The 16539-nt window shown below is 36.9% G+C and overlaps 1 pseudogene; it reads left to right on the top strand.

The window, feature by feature from the left end:
* The first annotated feature begins 14823 nt into the window (after window positions 1–14823).
* On the top strand, window positions 14824–16054 carry LOC113783260 (annotated as a pseudogene).
* Window positions 16055–16539: the final 485 nt, after the last annotated feature.

Genomic DNA, 16539 nt, shown 5'->3' with positions numbered 1-16539 from the left:
TATGTTAAAAAAAAAAAGAGAGAAGAAAATAATAAGTAAGCTTATGATCATGTTGGCCTGCCGATCCTTGTTCTTCAATGTTGAGATTTTGATTTTCAGTTGACCCAATTGCTAACTTTTGCTAGTTTAATATTTTGATTTCTTAGACGAGTTAGCTATGAATTGGATGAGTCTATGATTTCAGGAGCTAATCGGGAGAAATATGTCTTGACACTTAGCTACTAAAACTTGATTTTGGGATAAACGCAGCTTGGCAATAAATGAAATGAGAGTTTGTCATTGTTGAATTTAGTTGTTCCATGCTTGAGGACAAACATGATTTAAGTGTGGTGGGAATTGATAGGGTGTTAATTGTTAGTAATTTTATTGTTAATTTTCCTTTTTATCCTTGCCAAATATTGCTTTAATTTGCTTTAATTGTCAATATATATTTATATTTGATATTTGGATATAATTTCAGAAATTGGAGCAGAAACCTCCTGAGAAGATTATTGTGAAGCTTTACACAATTCCGGTGCAAACCAACGAAGAAGAATGGAATTGCATTTGGGAATTCAATTTGGCTAGACAACATATCAAAGTTGGTGGGGACTGCAAATAAGTTTTATTGTCTAAAGTTTGCTTTCTTTGCACATTTGTGGTTTTGCTTTCTTGTTGGTGAACGTGTGCACTTGGTCAAAAAGAAAACCGACAATTGCTTTTGTTTTGAGTGGAGTGGAATTGATTATGTAGAGAAATGATGACCTCTTTGGTGGACGTGGGGTGATGTCTCCATTTTGGCTGGTTTTTTATGTATGAAGACATTAGACGAGCGCTTGAGAAGCTATTAGACTAGTTTTGAGTTTTCTCTCAAAATAAGCTCCGTAGGAGGATAGAGGTAGTTTTTGGTTTTCAGAGGAGGAGTTCTTCCTTCTCTTGTTGTGTGGTGTGCAACTTTTCTTCAAAGAGTCTACGGAGACTCAAGTTTCTTTCTAAATTCTTAGTTAGTTATTTATGTATTTGATTCCAATTAAATTGCGTGGGAATTTTCTTATGAGGAGTGGCTAATTTTCTCATCTAGTCAAGGATCAACGCGAAGATGCAGTCCCAAATATCTGTGAGATCTAATTAATTTTACGTGTTTCTTAATTTGTTAATATTTGTATGTTTTCTATTTCAATTTCCATGGGATTATTTTGTTAATTGGATATCAAGGGCCCGATGTGCAATTTGACTTTTTAATCTCCTGTCAAATTAATCAATTAAATCCGTAATTGTTTAATTGGTTAATATTAGTGACAAATAGTATTTTTACATACTAGGAGAACTTGCAATCTGATTTAAATAACCCTCGTAGCGTGTTATTAATTTGGGTTAGACTTTTCTAGTTTTTAAGGCAATTAGGAAATTAATTCCTACGGTCGTACCTAGGAGTATTTCCTGATTAGGGGTAATCAACGGTCGTACCTTGGTTATCAATAAATTAAGGAAAAGCTGGTCGTTAGAGCTTATCGGCGACTATAACTAACCTGTTAATAAAATTAAGTGAACCTCTTTACATCAATGATCGGATGAATGGACTGTGTCTGCGTAGTTGTATCCTTGGGTAGAATTTATTTATTATTTATTTATTTACCATTTACATTCGTATTAATTAATTAATTATTTTTGGTTAAATTGTTTAATTATTTCTAGTTTATTTTGATAAAACTCCCCCGTGTCCCGAACTTGAAAAGAATCGAATTTTTTCCAATCCCTGTGGATTCGACCCTACTCACTACTATACACAGAAAATTTATTTTTCTCGAGCAGGTATTTATTATTGCACAGGCTCGACACCTGTCAATTATGATTGCATTACATGCATTTTTGGAGCATGTTTTGTTCAATCATCATAACTGATGGTCCTTTCTATCGATTTCCACTTTACATAAAATCATAGGTGAGTTTTATGACTATTTTGAAATCTTAAGGAGGTTATGTGATATTATGTAAAATCACAAGGGGATAAAACGTAATTTATCCAAAAAAAATAGATGCCCAAGAACCCTAAGTAAAAGAAATTTTGAAAAAGAAAATGGTTGGCAGACTGGTAACAAGCTGTGTTTCTTCTAAGGAAGAACAAACTCGACAATTCACGAGCTTCTACAAAATACTAGCTAAATTATAGGAAATAAAGGTAAAAATTTTCTTACTGCAACAAGAAAAGAAAAATATATAGTCTTTTAACAAATAAAGGGACACAATTTTCAACATGTGGACATCTTTACCTGGACATAAATGAACATATCAAATTTTCAATGGGCTCCTAAAAGATTTGCAATATCTTGGTGGAGTGGCTGCCCCTTCCCGCCCCCTTTGCATCCGCCAATTGCTGTTATACTAGTTTATTTGGGCCTCACGCGTTGCGTGACGGTGCCCGGAAAGAGTATAATCTATGCAAGTATACACGGTCAAAAACTGTAATAATTCTCCAGGCATTCTCATCAAATTCTTTGACTACACAGATATGGTATCTTGTCTCAAGAAACTACCCAAAACTCCAGCATTTGTTCATGCCGTCAACATATAAACATCAGATTTCAAACTCCAGCATTTCTTTTAGTGCATTAAAAGCATAAATGCACCATTATCACTTCATGTATTGCCACACCGACTGATCTTGAAGATGACATGCTAAAAACGATTGCAGTTGGTGCACAGGTAAAATCAGTGTCAATATATGCTGGCACATGTACGGGCTTGTAGCATAGATGGAAGCAAATTGGGGTCATAAAGGAGCAAAACACAAACTTCAACAAATTTTAATCACAAAAAGTCACTTCAGAGAATTATAATTACAAACTTCGAGTAATTGATAAATGACATTTTGAACATGCTTCACATATGTGGAGCAAATGTATTTCCAGTCACTTCATTATTTAATCCATAAATATATCATATTGATCATGATCATTATCTTCACATATCGTATTAAGCATTCTTGAAACTACATTCGTTTGAGCTTCAACGGTGACAAGAGACCCTGGGGTAGGGGTTGAGACCACCCAAGTAATAGCTTTCCAATCAAGCCTTTTAAAACAATTAGCATGTAGTGGATACAAATCAAAGAGCTCCCTCTATATCATCAAACAACAGGAACATAGAGTACAAAGAAAATTCATCCTTTGACTTGAACTAAGTCATACAAAATGACTATTACCTAAGAGGTTCAGTCCCTTGGAAGATGGGGACTGATGCAATCCTTTTTAACGAAAACTGGTTAAGAATGATAGTATATACCTGCAAATTTTCAAACTACTATCCAGCTTCTTTTGATAGTTTATCCTAAATTTCGACTAATAAGAAAGCACTAAATGTGGGAGAAAGAGAAACAGCAAATAAACTGCAGAATGCAAATGAAATGCTGAAACAGAGACAAAATTTCAAGTTTACCAAAATGCAATGGAAGAACTTCTTGGACTCATCGTCACGTCTGAAGGCCTCAAAAGCAAAAGATTAAAAACATATTTGGCTCTAAGGACACAAAATACTTGAACCCAACCAACCAAATAAGGCAGGCAAAGTAAAGAAGAAAGCGGCTTCCAAGGGTGGATAAAAATTTGACCGAAAATAATTAAGAACCTGACATAAGAATTATCTTCCAGGATCAAATTTAGAGCATATAAACGATCAACAAATTTGTAATAAAAACTAATCCAAAACAATAGGTACTTGAAAATAGTGTGTGTTGTGAAAACAATACGCATTGGGGAATTGCCCCCAAAATCACCCCAATGGCCCTATCTTCCCTACTATCAGTATTAGAGCAGTAATTGAACCCAGCAATAAATCAGAAATATTCATGCAAAGAATGCCAGAAGAATCCAATGAGCATTTAAGAGCAGAAGAACAACTGGCAAAGCCTGAAACTTGGTATAATTTAAATGCCATAACAAAAGGATAAACATAAACGAATCAATTAGAAAGAAAAAAAAAAGTTTTACTGGAGGTGAAAGAAAACAAATTTGGCCATCTCACATTCAATACGATTCTGAGCTTGAAGAACACGGAAATTTCATGCTTCCTTATCCCCTGAAGCTTTATTCTTCTGTCAAAGCACTCATGTGCACATTTGAAATAAGCTTATTGCAATATTAGATACCCACAATTTGAAAATTTTATAATCTCAATTACTTTTATTAACTGAATTGCCTCTAAATTTTCTGCATAATTCGGTTGGTTTTAGATTTCATAGAAGATGGAGAAGTTCTTGGACTAATTTACGATAGGGTTGGAACAGAAGATGGAGAAACCAATCGCACTGATGGATCTCAATCTACCATCCAACTGTATCATTATGAAAAGACCCAATAACCAAAACTACAAGCTCACATCAATAACTAATTAAAGGGTAAAACTGAGAGATAAGGGTTAGCTAGTAAAATCACATTGCCACATCACCTACCAGCCGCACATCCCAACTCAATCGTAACTCCAACAAATCAAATGTTCACCTGATATTCCATATTTAGCCACCTAGTCAAGGTGTCCATAGGGACCATGACTACTGTTCATAAGCCAACTCTCCTTTTTATTCCTTTTAGGATATACAGACGCGCACATAATAGAGCCGCATAACCACTTAAATCCACCATGTTAGCATGTATGACAAGCCTGTTGGAATGTTCCCTTTCAGAGAATGACTCTAAATGTTTCATATATATATATATTTATAATATATATATATATATATATATATATATACACACACTACATTGTCACCTAATGAAGAGCCAGTATTATTTGAACAGTGATTTTTTTTTTTTTTTTTTTACATTTCGGGAGAGATTTAGGCTTAGTTTGGGAGTTTATGAAGGAAGAGAAAAGATAACTTAAGGAAAGAAAGGAAAAGAAGGGAAAAGATGCATATTTCATTTGGGAGTTCAATGAAACAAAAGAAAAGAAACATCTTTCTTTTATTCAAGAGTTGGAGAGATATGGAAAGAAAGGATCTTATAATAATATAACTTTACGTATTTTCCCTTTCAATTTTTAAATCAAAGTTCAAAGATTTGCTTTTTTGTTCTAATAAGTAGAATATTTGGGCAAAATAAATTTCTAAAACAATTACATATACATTCTCACAAGGTGAATAGTAATAAGTTGAGTTCCCAATTGGTGCAAGACAAATTTCTGATACATCAGGCATGATAACTTTTTTATGTCTCTATACGCATGCCTTTATGGGATCGGCATTGTTATCCAAACTAGGAGGCATAAACACGTTTCGCGCAATGAAAATGTAAAATGCCCTACCCACTTTTGTATAGAGCAAAAAGAAAAATATATGAAATAATAAAACTCTTGTATTACAACCAATTGTCTATATCTCAAGTTTGAAAAGTCTTTAATTCATAATTATGTGTTTACATTTTAAATTGCATATAAATGACTGAAAACAAAGAAAAAAAATAAGTGTTTGATAGTTACATATAAAAAAAGTAAGGGAACCCGTTTCCCCATAAACTACCAGCTCTTTATGTGTTTTCTTTATCGAATAAAAATTACCAACTTTTTATAGGCATGATTTTCTAAAATGGAATTTTTTACCTTTTATTGTACCTACAACTGGTTTTCTTACTTTTTATTATTATCCTTGTAAACAAAATATGGCTATGATTTTTGATTAATAATATGCTTAAAGAAAGCAAAATTATTACAAAACAAAAAGAAAATATACACTAACTAAGCATTGTATTTTTAGGCAACTTAACATCAATTTTATTATGATTCTTTCTAAATAATTCTAACTAATATAGACAAAAAAGACAAAATTATTGATGAAAATATAGGACTAAGAAGAGATCCCATTAACCCTCCTATTGTTTTTTTGTTATTAGTTGAAAGTATAGGACAAAGAAGAGCTTTGCATTGATGCCTTTACCATCAGCTTTAGGACACATTGAATAATAAATTTTTGTATCAACTTTTAAAGTATAAAATTGTCATATTGAAAATAAGTTTTGGCACTCACGAAGTTTCCGTCCTTTTCTTCCCAATTTTGGGCGGAAAAATTTTCGCCAATTAGAGGGGCTTTTAACCATTCATTTCATTTCTTTTTCATCCTTGTTTTAACTCCCAAAGAAACGAAATGATAAGACTTTCTTTCAAGATCCTATCTTTTTTACCCTTTTCTGTCCATCCAAATGAAGCCTAAATGAGCATCCAATATATTGCTCGGCAAGAAACTTTCTTTATTCGGATTTCAAATCAATCCTACTGCTAGATGAACCATATCTTGAAAGGTTCCTAGCCTACCCTATATGATAGGTGGTGGCGGAACTAGCAGATTGGTGCAATAATATTAGTTTGACTTATAATATGTGGTTATATGAATTTTGGATACTATTAAATGTCCATCATGAGTTTAATAGAATTGTACCTCTTCATTCTTCTAGCAGTCAAAATTCAGTTAAAATTAACACTGTTGATATGAGTACTTAGTAGTCTCTAGATATTGCACTCGTAGTCACTACTAATATTAGTAATTACTATCAGTATTACTAATGGTAGAAATTATTAGAATATTACTAGTAATATCAGTGGCCACTAGTAATTAAGAGCATATTAGTAATTACTAATTATAATAGTAACATTAGTAATATTAGTAATAAAAAACAACTAAAGTGGATAAGTTGAAGTCGCACCAACAGTTATCGTTCAGAATATTTAACAAATAATCCGGTTTCTGTTTCTTGCATGACCGAGTCTTAGTATTTGAAGTCACTCACCAGAGTGGAAGCATAATATCTTATAATTAGATCGCTGTTAACGGCCAGGAATTTTTCCAGTCTTCCACTAAGGAAATACTGTGCACTCTGTAAGCTTTTTCAACTAAGGAAATAATATTTGAAGTCACTCCCCAGAGTGGAAGGACTTTTAACTTTTGTTGTCATCCTGTTTAGCTTCCAATTGTCAAAACTCATCATTTTGATTTATCCTCGAACCTTGGCAATTAGTTTTAAGTGGTCCTTATGTCCCAGTTGATGTACTGAGATCCCACCCAAGGCTGTAAAAATACATGTCTTGAATTGCAATAAATCCTCAAAATGCGTTTCATGAAACGTTTTCACTTACTGATTTGTTCCATGGTTGCTTTTCTTTGTTTTTCTAACTAGGTACCGACTAATCTTTCTTGATCACTCTTGAACCATTGAAGCAACTGTTAGCCAGTGTTTTTGCAAAATTAACAAGGCTACTTAATTGATCATTTAGGCAAGTTTTGTACATATAACTGTAGTGGTCATAATAGATTCCGAGTCCCAATGAGTTAATCAAGTCCATAGGGACTTTTAGGTAGGATGAGCTTAAGATTTTCTTTTTTTTTTTGAAAGAAATGATTAATCTAAAAAATACCCAACACATAATAGGAATACTTGGGGGCTATTTGGCTCTAGAGAAGTAGTGAAGTATCGCAATCAAGTCAAGTACAAATATTTCCACGCAATGATTTTAGGCATACGTGTTTTAGAGAATGATGTATCTTTTGCCTTAATGTCTATGTCAAGTAAACTTGGCAAGAGTAGTTAGATTTAGGAGTTAAAATAGATAATCTAAGGGCATAAGAGTGTTCTCCACGATTTATAGTGGTTGACCACCACAAAAATTATGGTTGATCCATGACGGGTCTTTCATTAGCACCACAAAGAGTTTTAAGTTTACTCACAGTGTGTTCTCCATCATTAGGATAGTTTTTCCAAAGGTGTTTCAACCTTAGTCAGTTGTTCGCAATTCCATTCACCTTCTAGGATAGAAGATAGCCACGTACCTGCAGTCTTCCCTACCAATTTCCTCTTTAATAAATCGAAATCTTTAATAGATCGAAATCCATACTACTGAGACCAATATATAATGCAATCCCTCTCCCTCCTTCATGTAGCAACATTGGCCATGGAGAAATTTCACCACCTTTCCCCACTTGGACTTGTGTTGCTATGTTTTCTTTCAGCTTCCTTCGCCATGTTCCCGACCAGTATTACCACTGATCAGTCCTCTCTTCTTGCCTTGAGAGCTCACATTTCAGTTGACCCTCTACAAATCTTGGCCAAAAACTGGTCTGTTGGCTTTTCGGTCTGCGATTGGATTGGAGTCTCTTGTGGCTCTCGTCATCGTACAGTGAGTCATTATCATCATCTGAAAGGAAGACTTACGATGAACGATGATGAGTTGTCGAAATGGTCTCTGGAGTCAACATATGTGAGCACTTTACAAAAAGTTCTGTCAACTTTGGAATTCGAGCGCGACGAAGAAAAAGGTCAGGAAAAGCAAAGTGAATTTCTTTGAAGGAAGACTTGCCGTCAATGAGAACGGTCTCTGGACTTGCTGTACATGAAGGAAGACCTCACAAAAAGTTTTAGTGCTAAGAGGCCTAAGAAGTTTCCCGGAAATAATCTCTGCAAGTTCGAGAACTGAAATTGCTTTCAACTTTATTTGTTCATTGCCATAAAACCCACAGTGAATTCCGTGTTCAAAGCATCCATCATTTGTAGTATTTATGTTAGGATTCGTATTTCTAATATGTATTGTGTAGTTAACTAATTGTATTGTGTTAGGACCGGGCCAGGAAATAGACAAACTCAAGTTAGCACAAATTAGGCGGTATAACCGACCATATAATAGATAGGCGGTAGATACCAGCCATATAATAATTAGGCGGTAAAACCGACCATATAAAGACGGATAACAAAGCAAATAAAAGACACAGAAGATTTACGTGGTTCGGTCAAATTGACCTACGTCCACGGGCGAGGGAGGAGCAATATTTCTACTATGAAGAAGAAATACAAAAGACCGTAGGAAAGTGGTTCCTAGGCCAATAGGCACTTACAAAAGAGTTTAGAAAATATTCCTAAACTCAAATCAAGAGAGCCTAAAATATTTGACTGAATGGGCTAGATTACTCAAGAAGCTAATAGCCCATATAACTCTCTTGAGTGGTGCGAGTTAATTCCTTCAATAAGCTTCCTTATTTATAGGAAACCAGAGAAGGCTTTCCTCAAGCCTTTGTCGATGTGGGATGCAAAATTTTGCCACCAATTCAACCGTGGTGGGCGTTGAAAAGTCAACAAATCTCCACCTTGGCATAATTTTGGATTCCACCCAAAAAACTGCTCCACCTTCTTCACATAAGCCCCAATGGGCTTAAATCACCAATAACGAACACCAATCAAGTTCAAGCACTGTTTGAACTTGTAAATTGGAAGAGGTTTCGTAAACATATCGGCTGGATTGTCCTTAGTATTGATTTTCTGAATAAGGACTTTTCCCTCAGCAATGATATCCCGAATGAAGTGATACTTCACATCAATGTGTTTCGTCCTCTCATGATACATCTGATCTTTAGTCAAGTGTATGGCACTTTGACTATCACAGTGAATATCAGTAACACCTTGATATAGACTTAGCTCGCTAAATAAACTCTTCAACCACAAGGCTTCTTTGATTGCCTCGGTCACAGCCATATATTCTGCTTCAGTAGTAGACAAAGCTACGACAGGTTGTAGAGTAGCTTTCCAACTAACAGCACAACCGCCAATGCAAAATACATAGCCTGAAAGTGATCTTCTCCTGTCAAGATCTCCAGCGTAGTCTGAGTCTACAAAACCAACCAAAGTGTTATTATTTCTTCCAAACTCCAAACATGCATTTGAAGTACCTCGCAAGTATCTGAGAATCCACTTCACAGCTTGCCAATGTGTTTTACCAGGGCAAGACATATATCTGCTAACAACACTGACTGCTTGTGCAATATCTGGACGAGTACAAACCATTGCATACATAATACTGCCGACTGCACTGGAATAAGGAACCCGTGCCATATAATCTTCCTCTTCATCTGATTTTGGTGATTGAGCAGCAGATAGCCGAAAATGGCTAGCAAGAGGAGTAGATACTGGTTTAGCATCTTTCATGCCAAAACGCTCCAAAACTTTCTCAAGGTAATTTTTCTGGGTCAAGAATAACTTCCCTACTCCTCGATCTCTCTTGATATCCATGCCAAGAATTTTCTTAGCTGCTCCCAAATCTTTCATTTCAAATTCACTATTTAACTGCAGTTTCAAAGTGTGAATTTCTGACAAATTCTTGGCAGCAATGAGCATGTCATCAACATAAAGCAGCAAATAAATGAAAGAACCATCATTTAACTTCCGGAAATAAACACAACTATCATACATGCTCCTCAAATAACCATGACCCAACATAAAGGAATCAAACCTTTTATACCATTGTCTTGGAGACTGCTTCAATCCATATAAGGATTTCTTCAATAAGCAAACATGGTCTTCCTTACCTTCAATCTCAAAACCCTGGGGTTGCTTCATATAAATTTGTTCTTCAAGTTCGCCATGTAAGAAAGCTGTCTTAACATCAAGCTGCTCTAACTCCAAATTATACATGGCTACTAAAGCAAGCAAAACACGAATAGAGCTATGTTTAACAACAGGTGAGAATATATCATTAAAATCAACACCTTGTACCTGACTATAGCCCTTTGCAACCAATCGTGCTTTATATCTTGCATCTTCAACCCCTGGAATACCTTCCTTCTTCTTGAAGACCCATTTGCATCCAACAATTTTCTTAGCTGACGGCGGCTTTACAAGAACCCAAGTTTCATTACGATGAAGAGATTCAATTTCTTCATTCATCGCAATCAACCACTTTGCAGAATCATCACAAGAAACTGCTTCTGAATAGGTGGAAGGCTCACCAACTGCATCAGTTTCTTCTGCAATAGACAAAGCATATGCAACTAAATTTGCATATCTTTGTGGTGGTCGAATGTCTCTCCTTTGTCTATCTCTGGCTATGGAATATTCCTCTTCTTCTGAACTATCTTCAACAGTAGATTCAGGTGTATCTACTGGCACTTGTTGAATAGAAGATTTGGACTGAGAAGGACCAGAACTGCCAATATCAAGCTCCACCTGCTTCTGTGTACTATTAGTAGTACAAGGACTAGAAGACTCCTTCTTGGAAGATAACATAGACAATTCATCAAAAGTAACATCTCTACTGATTACAAATTTTGGGAATTTGGGATCAGGACACCATAATCTGTATCCTTTCACCCCAGAAGCATACCCAAGAAAAATGCACTTTTTAGCCCTAGGCTCCAATTTTCCATCATTCACGTGCATGTATGCTGGACACCCAAAAACTTTTAAATTGGAGTAATCAGCAGGAGTACCTGACCAAACTTCCTCAGGAGTTTTGAAATCAAGAGATGCAGAAGGAGAACGGTTGACAATATAAGAGGCCATATTGATCGCCTCTGCCCAAAAGTCGTTTGTCAACCCTGCATTGGAGATCATACATCTTGCTCTCTCCAAAAGAGTTCTGTTCATACGTTCGGCCACACCATTTTGTTGAGGCGTCATCCTGACGGTGTGATGCCGAACAATTCCTTCATTCTTGCAGAATTCATTAAATTCACCTCCACAAAATTCCATGCCATTATCTGTTCTCAACCGCTTAATATGCTTTCCTGTTTGTTTCTCAATCAAAACTTTCCATTGCTTGAAAGTTAGGAAAACATCATTTTTATGCTTAAGAAAATAGACCCAAACTTTCCTTGAATAATCATCAATGAAAGTCAACATGTACCTGGCACCTCCTTTAGAAGAAGCACGAGAAGGCCCCCAGAGGTCTGAATGAATGTAGTCTAAAGTTCCTTTGGTCCTGTGAACTGCCGGCAACTGGAAGCTAACTCTCTTCTGCTTTCCAAAAATGCAATGTTCACAGAGCCCCATCTTTCCAATACTTTGACTACCAAGAAGACCTCGTTTGCATAAGATAGATAAGCCTTTCTCGCTCATATGCCCCAATCTCATGTGCCATAATTTGGTAAAATCAGAATCAGACAAAGTTGATGTAGAAACAGCAGCAGCACCTGTAACAGTAGATCCCTGCAAAATATATAAAGTACCAGATCTGTGTGCCTTCATAACAACAAGGGCTCCTCGACTGATTTTGAGAACTCCATCTCCACCTGAATACCTGCACCCAATAGACTCAAGAGTGCCTAAAGAGATGAGATTTTTCTTCAAATCTGGAACATGTCTAACATCTGTGAGCGTCCTCACAATACCATCGTACATTTTAATCCGAATTGTGCCTTTGCCAACAACTTTACAAACAGCGTTGTTGCCCATTAAGACAACTCCACCTTCAGCTGATTCATATGTTGAAAACCAGTCCCTATTGGGACACATATGATATGAACAACCCGAATCTAAAATCCACTCATTGTTAGACCTAAAATTATTTTCCGTTGCACAGAAAATGGTTCCATCATTCTCATCAGCTGCTATACTAGCCTCAGCGGATTCAGTATTTTTCTCAACAAATTTCCCTTTTTGCTTTTCTTTATTTTTCAATTTAAAGCAATCAGAGATAACATGGCCCTTCTTTTTACAATAATTGCACACCACATTTTTATGTCTGGATTTGGATCTACTTCTATTTTCTGTGTTTCTCTTTTCAGATCTACCCCGAACAAACAAGCCATCGGCTTGACTCCCACTAGTTTCCCCAGTAATATCCCTATCTATCTGCTCTTTAGATTTTAATGCAGATTTAATTTCCCGATACGAAATTGTTTCCTTTCCATAAATCATAGTATCGCGGAAATGCTTAAAAGACTGGGGAAGGGAACACAAAAGTAATAGGGCTTGATCTTCATCATCAATTTTCGAATCTATATTCCCCAAATCCATAATAATGGAATCAAATTTATCAAGATGGGAGAGTATAGATGTACCTTCAGACATCCGAAGCATGTACAAACTCTGCTTCAAATATAGCCGATTTTCGACTGTCTTCTTCATATACAAGGCTTTCAATTTATCCCACATAGCCTTGGCCGAAGTCTCCGTTGCTACCTCACGCAATACCTCATCGGAGAGGTTTAAGATTATGCTGGATCTGGCCTTCTTATCCATATCGGCGAAATCCGCATCCTTGACATCTTCTGGTTTGTTCTCGATTCCGTGAATCGCTAGATCAACTCCGTCTTGAACAAGAATGGCCTCCATCTTGAGCTGCCACATTCCGAAGTTGACATTCCTGTCGAATTTCTCGACAACCGTCTTTGTTATCGTCATTGTTGCCACAAATTCTGTAACTTGAAGTTTGTCTCAAAAAACTGGCCAAACAAATATGCAAGTCTCGTGAGCGGGCCCCACAGGGTGAGCGGGCCCCACGAGATAGGCGGGCCCCACGGGATGAAAGGACCCCACAAGGTGAGCGGGCCCCACGGATAAACGGACCCCACAGGATGAGTGGGCCCCACAGGATGGACGGACCCCACCAGATGAACGGGCCCCACCAGATGAACCTGTCTTGCAAAATATAACAACCAGCTCTGATACCAGTTTGTTAGGACCGGGCCAGGAAATAGACAAACTCAAGTTAGCACAAATTAGGCGGTATAACCGACCATATAATAGATAGGCGGTAGATACCAGCCATATAATAATTAGGCGGTAAAACCGACCATATAAAGACGGATAACAAAGCAAATAAAAGACACAGAAGATTTACGTGGTTCGGTCAAATTGACCTACGTCCACGGGCGAGGGAGGAGCAATATTTCTACTATGAAGAAGAAATACAAAAGACCGTAGGAAAGTGGTTCCTAGGCCAATAGGCACTTACAAAAGAGTTTAGAAAATATTCCTAAACTCAAATCAAGAGAGCCTAAAATATTTGACTGAATGGGCTAGATTACTCAAGAAGCTAATAGCCCATATAACTCTCTTGAGTGGTGCGAGTTAATTCCTTCAATAAGCTTCCTTATTTATAGGAAACCAGAGAAGGCTTTCCTCAAGCCTTTGTCGATGTGGGATGCAAAATTTTGCCACCAATTCAACCGTGGTGGGCGTTGAAAAGTCAACATATTGCATTATTGCCACGAAGGAACATCATACAATGCAGTTTTGTCTACACAAAAGTCTTGGTTCAGTTTGGCTTTTACATCTTATTTTTAGTTGTTAAACTTTAATTTATTTATTTTGAAAGCAGAAAGTATTTGGTTCACAAAAGTCTTGGTTCAGTTTGGCTTTTACATCTTATTTTTAGTTGTTAAACTTTAATTTATTTATTTTGAAAGCAGAAAGTATTTGGTTTAGAGGTTCCAATAAAAATGCTTAATTGTTTGTTGCTGGAAAATTACTTGAAGAAAAATGTGAAGACATCGTACTTCTATTGTACCTCAAAAAAGTAATAATACAATCCCAAATTATATATGATAGGTTCGATAGGATTTTCATATTTCAAACAGTGTAATAGTGCTTTAGATGTGGCAGAATAAGGACACATATTTGGCTATAGGGCAGAGTATTTTAACAGGTTTGATCAATATGCTAAATCACAAAATTAGCAAGTGATTATATGTAACAATGGCAAAAAATTGTGTTAAAGACGAACCAATCTCCTATGAGGATTACATTTAATTTTTTAAAAATTGCTGAACAACACTATACCAACGACTTCCATTTTTGCATCTAATTTATTATCAATTTCTTATATCTGTTAATCATCAGAAATAGTAATATTTGCCTAGCATAACTTTTTAGAATACTACACTTTTGTACTCAGTATACTGACACGTGTGAAGCAAAGGTACTATTATTATTAGGGCAAATTATCCAATTGGCTCTTGAACTCTTTGTCTAGATAAAAATAAGTCTCTCATCTATTTTTTGCTGACTTTAAGCCCTCAAACTTGTAAAATTAGGCACTCGTGACCCTTTTAGCCAGTTTCTCCGATTTTGCAACCGGAAAGGCCAATTCGCACGAATGCCAGTGTGCTTCTTCAAAGGGCATTTTTGTATGCATTTTCTAAACAAAAAGGGAACAACTCCTTTATAAAAAAATATTTTATAACTCTCGTCGCCGCCGCTTTCTCTCTCCTCATTCTCTGCACTTTTTGTTTCCGCAAAGTCTCCCGCAAACGCACCGTCCCATCTTCAGACACCGATTCCAACCGCTTCTCCTACTCCTCCCTCCGCCGGGCCACCTCCACTTTCTCCCCCTCTCTTCGCCTCAGTCAAGGTGGCTTCGGCTCCGTCTACCGAGGCACCCTTACGCCTGGCATCCAAGTAGCCGTTAAGCTCATGGATTCCGAGTCCCTACAAGGCAAGCGCGAGTTTTAGAACGAGCTGTTTTTAGCCGGGAGAATAGATTCCAAATACATGTTACTAGGCTTGGGGGGAGAAAAACCTACTCGTTTTTTAGGAAGAAAAACCGCCCTTAGGAATCTCCCCACTGCTCGTTTATGAGCTCATGGCTAGTGGAAGCTTGCAGGATTGTCTATTGCATCGTAAGTCTGCTGAATTAAAAGATTGGAACAAAAGATTTTCAATTGCTTTAGATATAGCTAAAGGGCTCGAATACTTGCATCATTTCTGTGATCCTCCTATAGTTCACGGTGATATTAAGCCTAGTCATGTTCTATTGGATGCTAATTTTGATGCTAAAATTGGCGATTTTGGGTTAGCAAGGTTAAAATCAGATAAGGGTCAGGTTGAGATTGAGGTGAAAAAAGAGGGTAATTCGGTGAATGGGGTGGTGGAGGATAATGGATCAGTAGCTGAGAAGACGGAGAGTATGAATCTGTGTGATAACGGCTAGTGTTTGTGATGGGTGTGATGGGGGTGTGGAACAGTCCTCAGAGAGTTGTTTTGATGCGGTGGAGGCTTCCCCAGAGACGGCGCTAACTGCAGAGTTGTCCCCGGAGACAACTATGGTGGTCTCGCCGAGAACAGTGGCTGCAATGGCATCTCCACTAGAAGGTTTGGACAAGAATAGTGTTTTAGCGGCTAATTTTGATAGGACTGGTGTCCAGAGTGGGGGAGAATTGGGCAGTCGAAGGAATAGCTATGACTCTGCTAGTAGGGAGATTCCTAAGAGCGGCGGTATCACTCTCCTACAGAGAATGAGAAGAGAGAAAGCAGCGTCAACGAGGGTCTTGCAGAAATGGAGGGAAGAAGGAGAAGTTGTTCCCTTTTTGCTTAGAAGATGCGGATAAAAATGCCCTTTGAAGAAGCACACTGGCATTCGTGTGAATTAGCCTTCCAGTTGCAAAACCGGAGAAACTGGCTAAAAGGGTCACGGGTGTCCAATTTTACAAGTTCGAGGGCTTAAAGTCAGCAAAAAATAGATGTGGGGCTTATTTTTACCTAGACAAAGAGTTCAAGGGCCAATTGGATAATTTGTCCTTATTATTATTATTAGTTACAAGAAAGCCAGCGATACCTTAATTTAGTGGTAAAAACAATTAAAGGGAAGGACCAAAAAAAAAAGAGGTTTTGGATTCAAATGTTACTAAATGAATGTTTAGTCTTGATTTTATGTTATTATTTGTCCCACCATTTGGGATCAGTTTGTCAAGCTGCTGAATTATATCTCGATGCAACCATTTGATTAGTCGTAATATTAAAGGAAAAAAAGAAGAAGAAAGAACCCTATAACTAAATGCTTTGGTAAGTATGGTTAATTGTGTTGTGTTACAGC

The sequence above is a fragment of the Coffea eugenioides genome, chromosome 9, assembly GCF_003713205.1.
Source record: "Coffea eugenioides isolate CCC68of chromosome 9, Ceug_1.0, whole genome shotgun sequence".
In the NCBI taxonomy this organism is placed as follows: Eukaryota; Viridiplantae; Streptophyta; class Magnoliopsida; order Gentianales; family Rubiaceae; genus Coffea; species Coffea eugenioides.
The sequence above is the reverse complement of the archived record's forward strand: the minus strand, read 5'-3'. Positions and strand labels throughout refer to the sequence as shown.